We start from the raw sequence: 6,000 nt of genomic DNA, 5'->3' as shown, positions 1-6,000 counted from the left end.
TATGGGGACACTCATGGGGGGGCGCACTCCTGAGTCCATACTTAATAATTCATATTCCCATCGCACACGTTCCTGGTATAACCTCTCAAGGTTTGGGTGCTGCGGCAACAACCAGCTGGATACTCGTTCAAGTCACAACGTAGATATTTGCCAGCACACCGAGGATCGGTACAAAGTGGCGTCCAAACGGGTAGTTTATTGCAAGATCACAACACAAGAAAGGTGTAACGTTTCGGAGTCACGCAGGACCCCTTCGTCAGGCACGTGACCACATGCCTGATGAAGGGGTCCTGCGTGACTCTGAAATCACATGCCTGACGAAGGGGTCCTGCGTGACTCTGAAATCACATGCCTGACGAAGGGGTCCTGCGTGACTCTGAAATCACATGCCTGATGAAGGGGTCCTGCGTGACTCTGAAATCACATGCCTGATGAAGGGGTCCTGTGTGACTCCGAAACTTTGCACCGTTCTTGTGTTGTGATCTTCATCAGGCATGTGATTTCGGAGTCACGCAGGACCCCTTCGTCAGGCATGTGTTTTCAGAGTCACGCAGGACCCCTTCATTAGGCATGTGTTTTCAGAGTCACGCAGGACCCCTTCGTCAGGCACGTGATCACATGCCTGACGAAAGGGTCCTGCGTGACTCCGAAATCACATGCCTGATGAAGATCACAAAACAAGAACGGTGCAAAGTTTCGGAGTCACACAGGACCCCTTCGTTGCACCTTTCTTGTGTTGTGCTCTTGCAATAAACTACCCGTTTGGACGCCACTTTGTGCCGATCCTCGGTGTGCTGGCAAATATCTACGTTGTGACTTGAGCCGGTATCCAGCTGGTTGTTGCCGGAGCACCCAAACCTTGAGAGGTTATACCAGGAACGTGTGCGATGGGAATATGAAGTATTACGTATGGACTCAGGAGTGCGCCCCCATGAGTGTCCCCCATAACACATGGCTTGCTATGGGGGGGCACCTGCACAAATAGGGGGAGAGGACAGCACCAGCAGGGGGGGGGGCAGAATAGGAGATAAGGAGCTCAGGGCAGGTAAATATAAACCTTGTATTTTATTTTTAACTAGGGGAAAAAAAAAAACATCTCTGAGCCTACTGAAGCTGCTGAGATCACATCCAAGATGGCGGCCCCCGTTCTCCATCTCAGGGCTTTTGGTTGTCCTCACAAAGGGAGGATTTTACAGATAAATAAAATGAATAAAAAAAGTTAAATGTAATCCTTTGGGAAGACTTTTGTTATAATGAATGGTCTGGCAATAGGTTCTCTTTAAGAAGATGTTGTAAACCTCGTGTGTTTTTTTTTTTTTTTACTGAGCAAATTGTTCACTTTATTTTTTTTACTGGTAACAGTAAGTAGAACGCTGCCCGACCTTCCTTTTAACTAAAACTGGTAGAGAATAACAGTCATTTCACAATGATTACATTTCTGCAGCCAGACAATATACTGATGTCAAATGGCGAATTGCAGGGTATTTAAACTCAAGCATTTTATGCGGCTTTTAGCAAAAGTTGAATTTCTCTGAAAGTAATAAAATATGTCATGGCGGGTCCTGTGGATAAAATATCACACTTCTGTAAACGTTCACGTAATAATAAATAATAAAGGAAAGCAAAAAGGTCCGCACTTAATCCAATCTTGTGGCCATTAAAAAATCCTTAAATGTATTATTAAATATTAGCTCAGTCTGCCTTTATATTGGTCTCCTATTATCTGGAGCTAAGTAGATGGTGGGGCTCCGCTATAAGCTAATTACGCTCCACTAAACTGCACAGATCTATCATTCTAATGCAATATTCTTACTGAACTGGAGGACTTGTTTTTTTTTGGGGACCGGACACTGGCTCCTTGATGTAGCACCCTCCTAATCAGGCTGCTAAGTCTGGTAAGGCAAATGTAGCCCTTTGGCTCTCCCGTTATCCGTTGAGACGTGTGTGATTGCTTTGGGCTTCTCTGGGTTCTACAGCCTGCGGGTTTGATTGCTCCCCCCTGTTTTCTGCAGATTTCCAGAGTCTAGTGGGTGGAAAAGTCAAGCAGGAGGCCATAATATTTATGCAGCTCCAGCCAATTCCTTGGGAAGTGTCCCCAGATGGGGGTTGGAGGGTGCAGAAATAGTTTGGAACCAGAGAGAGAGGGCTTCTTTTACCCCCCCCCCCGATGACTCCTCAGCTGTCACCGACGACGTCAGCGAGTGACCCCGCCCAGTTGTGGCGTCAAGGAGTTGTTCTCGTCCAACATCAGTGCCTGACCTCACAAATGCCCTTCTGGAAGAATGGTCAAACGTTCCCATAGATACACTCAGGGCTTTTTTTCAGTGGGAACGCGGGGGAAGGCAGTTCCGGCACCTCCAGCACTGAGTGTATGTAATAGCATGGGCTGTGGGGTGTGCTGGAGGTTCTATTGATATTGGCTGCTGGGGGATCTATTGTTACTGGTGGGGATCTGATTTTGTGTGAGGGTCTATTGTTGCTGATGGGGAATATATTGTTGCTGGGGGGGTTGTATGTTGCTGGAAGGGATCTACTGTTGAGGAAGAGGTCTATTTTTACTGGCTTCTGGAGGCCCTAATAATGCTGGCTGCTGGGAGATCTGTTGTTGCTGCTGGGGGGATCTAATGTTGTTTATGTGGATATTTTGTTACTGGGTGTGATATTTTGTTGTGGGTGGTTCACTGTTGCTGCACGGAATCTATTGTTGTTGGGGTGGAGTCCATTGTTGCTAGGGGAGTCTATTGTTGTGTGGGGATCTGTTGCTGGGATTCTATTGTTGCTGGCTGCAGGGGATCTATTTTACTGTTTCTCTTTTTATCATTAACATGTTCCATACAAATGATTTAGCACCACAAAATGATACTTGGTTCTGTATTCTCTAAAAGGGGCAGTACTGGTAGGTGGGTAGGGGGTGGAATCAAGGGACGGTGGTCAGAGGTGGGTAGGGGGCAGAGACAGGGGGTGACTCAGGTGGGGGGAAGTTCCTGCACCTATTCTCCGAGAAAAAAAGCCCTGGGTACACTCATAAACCTTGTGGACAGCACCATCTGGGCACACTTCCCAAGGGATTGGCCGGAGCTGCATAAATATTCTGGCTTCCTGCTTGACTCTTCCACCCACTAGACTCTGGAAAGCTCCAGAAAACGGGGGGGGGGGGGGGGGCAATCAAACCCGCAGGCTGTAGAACCCAGAGAAGCCCAAAGCCCAGAGAAGAAGCTTTTTTCTCAGAGAACAGGTTCAGGAACTCCCCCCCCCTTCTGACACACCCCTCGTCTCTGCCCCCCTACCTACCCCTGAGCACCTACCCTTGGTTCCACCTCCCAGTAACACCCTTTTTAGAGAATACAGAAGCAAATATAATTTTGTGCTAATCTAAGTAATTTGTATGGAATGTTTCGATGATAACAAGAAAGACAGTAAAACAGTGAGCAACAATAGACCCTGCCCCAGCAACAGTAGACCCCTCCAGCAACAATAGACCCCCCACACAACAATAGACCCCCCCCCAGCAACAATGGACCCCCCCCCCCGCAACAAAATAATACCCCAGCAACAAAGACTCCCAGCAGCAACAACAGATCTCCCAGCAGCCAGCAACAAAAAAAGCCCTCTCTCTCTGGTTTCAAACTATTTATGCACCCTCCAACCACCATCTGGGCACACTTCCTATGGGATTGGCTGGAGCTGCATAAATATTATGGCCTCCTGCTTGACTCTTCCACCCACTAGACTCTGGAAATCTCCATAAAACAGGGGGGGGGGGCAATCAAACCTGCAGGCCGTAGAACCCAGAGAAGCCCAAAGCCCAGGGAAGAAGTTTTTTTTCTCAGAGAACAGGTGCAGGATTTTCCCACTTCTGAGTCACCCCTGTCACCCCTCCAGCAACAATAGATCCCCCACACAACAATAGACTTCCCCCGCAGCAACAATGGACCCCTCTGCAACAAAATAATACCCCAGCAACAATAGACTTCCCCCCAGCAACAATGCCCCCCCCCCCGCAAAAAAAAATAACACCCCAGCAACAATAGACTCCCAGCAGCAACAACAGATCTCCCAGCAACCAGCAACAATAGACCTCTCCCTCAACAGTAGATTCCTCCCAGTAACAAAAGACCCCCCACCAGCAACAATAGACCACCTACCTAGCAACAAAAGACCCCCTCACAAAAATAGATCTCCGGCAGCGACAATAGATCCCCCAGTAGCCAGCATCAACAGACCCTCCAGCATACCACAGTATTTCTTGTCATTACATACATTCAGTGCTGGAGGTGCCGGAACTTCATTACCCCATGTTCGTACTGAACATAAGCCCTGCTTATACCTGGAGGAGATGTTCCCAGCCAGGAGGGCTGCCTGCCCTTCTGGGCTATCCTGTTCATCGCGGTCCCAGCTGTGTTCATCTGGGGGGGGGGGGGGTTATCCAGCCACAAGCCCTTTAGTTGCCAAAGAGGGGTGCCATTGAGGATCTTGCCCTGGGAGTTTCACCGAGGAGCCTCCTGCTGGAGTCTGGAGTAGACATTCCAAGCCTTGGGGGACACTGTGAGTACAGACCTAAGGGGAAAGGATTTCAGTGAATGTTGCACTTGCTAACCCCTGCTGCACAAAGTATAAGACCCCCTTTCACACTGGGGCGCTTTTCAGGCGTTTTAGCACTAACAATAGTGCCTGTAAAGCGTCTGAAAAGCGCCTCTCAAGCCACCCCAGTGTGAAAGCCTGAGTGGGAAACAAAGTCCTGCGAGCAGCATCTTTGGGGCGGTGGGGGAGCGGTTCTAATGCCCACACCGCCCCAGAGTGAAAGGGGTCTAAGGCCTGCCTGGGATATTGCTACAGGTGCCCCAGTGCTGTCCACTTCATGTCCTACTAGTAAGGGGATCAGAGGCATAACCTTCAGGGCCCTGGTGCAAGGAACCATGAAGGGGCCCACTGACCCTGTCCCGGAGCCCTTTCCATTGTTCCCCGGGCCCTAGCCACTGGTCCTGGGTCCTTTCTCACTGTCCCCAGGCCCTTTCCATCAGTCCCGTGGACCTCTCTATTGGTCTCTGGGCCCTTTCCTCTGGTCCAAGGGACCTTCTCTCTCAGCCCAGGGCCCTTCCCTCCGAACCCTGGGCCCTTCCCACTGATCCTGGGGCCCTTTATTACCATTCCACTGCGGGACTCTTTCACATGTTCTGCAGCAGGCCTCCTTCCTGCTGTCCTGGGGCCCCCCCACAGTGGCAGAACACCTTGCCACTGATCTTGGGCCCTTTCCCACTGACCCAAGGCCCTTTCTATTGGTTTCGGGGTCCTATTCATCAGTCCCAGGGTCCTTTCCATTGGCCGCTGGGCTTATACCTCCGGTCCCGGGGCCCTCCCCTCTGAGCCCAGGGTCCTTCTCTCTGAACCCAGGGCCCTTCCCTCCAGGCCTGGGGGGTTCTTCCCACTGATCCTGGGACCCTTTATTACCATTCTACAGTGGGACCCTTTCACATGTTCTGCAGCGGACCTCCTTCCTACTGTCTTGGCCCCCCACAGTGACAGAATGCCTGGGCCCTGTTGCAAGTGAGACCTTTGCAACCCTGGTAGTTTCACTACTGGATTGGATCAAGAAGCTGCTACAATGGAGAGTGTCCTCTTTGTTCCTGTTGGCGTCTTGGAGTATCCCACAGCTCCCCAAAACTTGCAATAAACTTTAAAAATGGCAACTTCTAGACTGTTTTCTTTTGTGGAAGCTGCTGTTTGCCTGGCTGCGTTTGCACGAGAACCCGGGACACACAACCAGCGACCCTTTCAGGGGTAGCGCTACATAAGTAAAACCAGTAAGGGATCCAAACAGCACCCACAGCACTAGTTCACTAAATGACGGGTGGGTTGACATTTTTTGCTGACTCGCCACTCGTTGTAATGACTACAAAAAAAAAAAAAAGAGCCGCCATTGGAAAGATTTTTGGTTAGATTGGAGTTCCCTTTTAACTGTTCATATTTCTTATATCTGCATCTGAATGGTGACAAGTTATC

This window comes from Aquarana catesbeiana, linkage group LG11 (assembly GCF_042186555.1).
Source record: "Aquarana catesbeiana isolate 2022-GZ linkage group LG11, ASM4218655v1, whole genome shotgun sequence".
Taxonomy (NCBI): Eukaryota; Metazoa; Chordata; class Amphibia; order Anura; family Ranidae; genus Aquarana; species Aquarana catesbeiana.
This window is presented reverse-complemented; position numbering follows the sequence as displayed.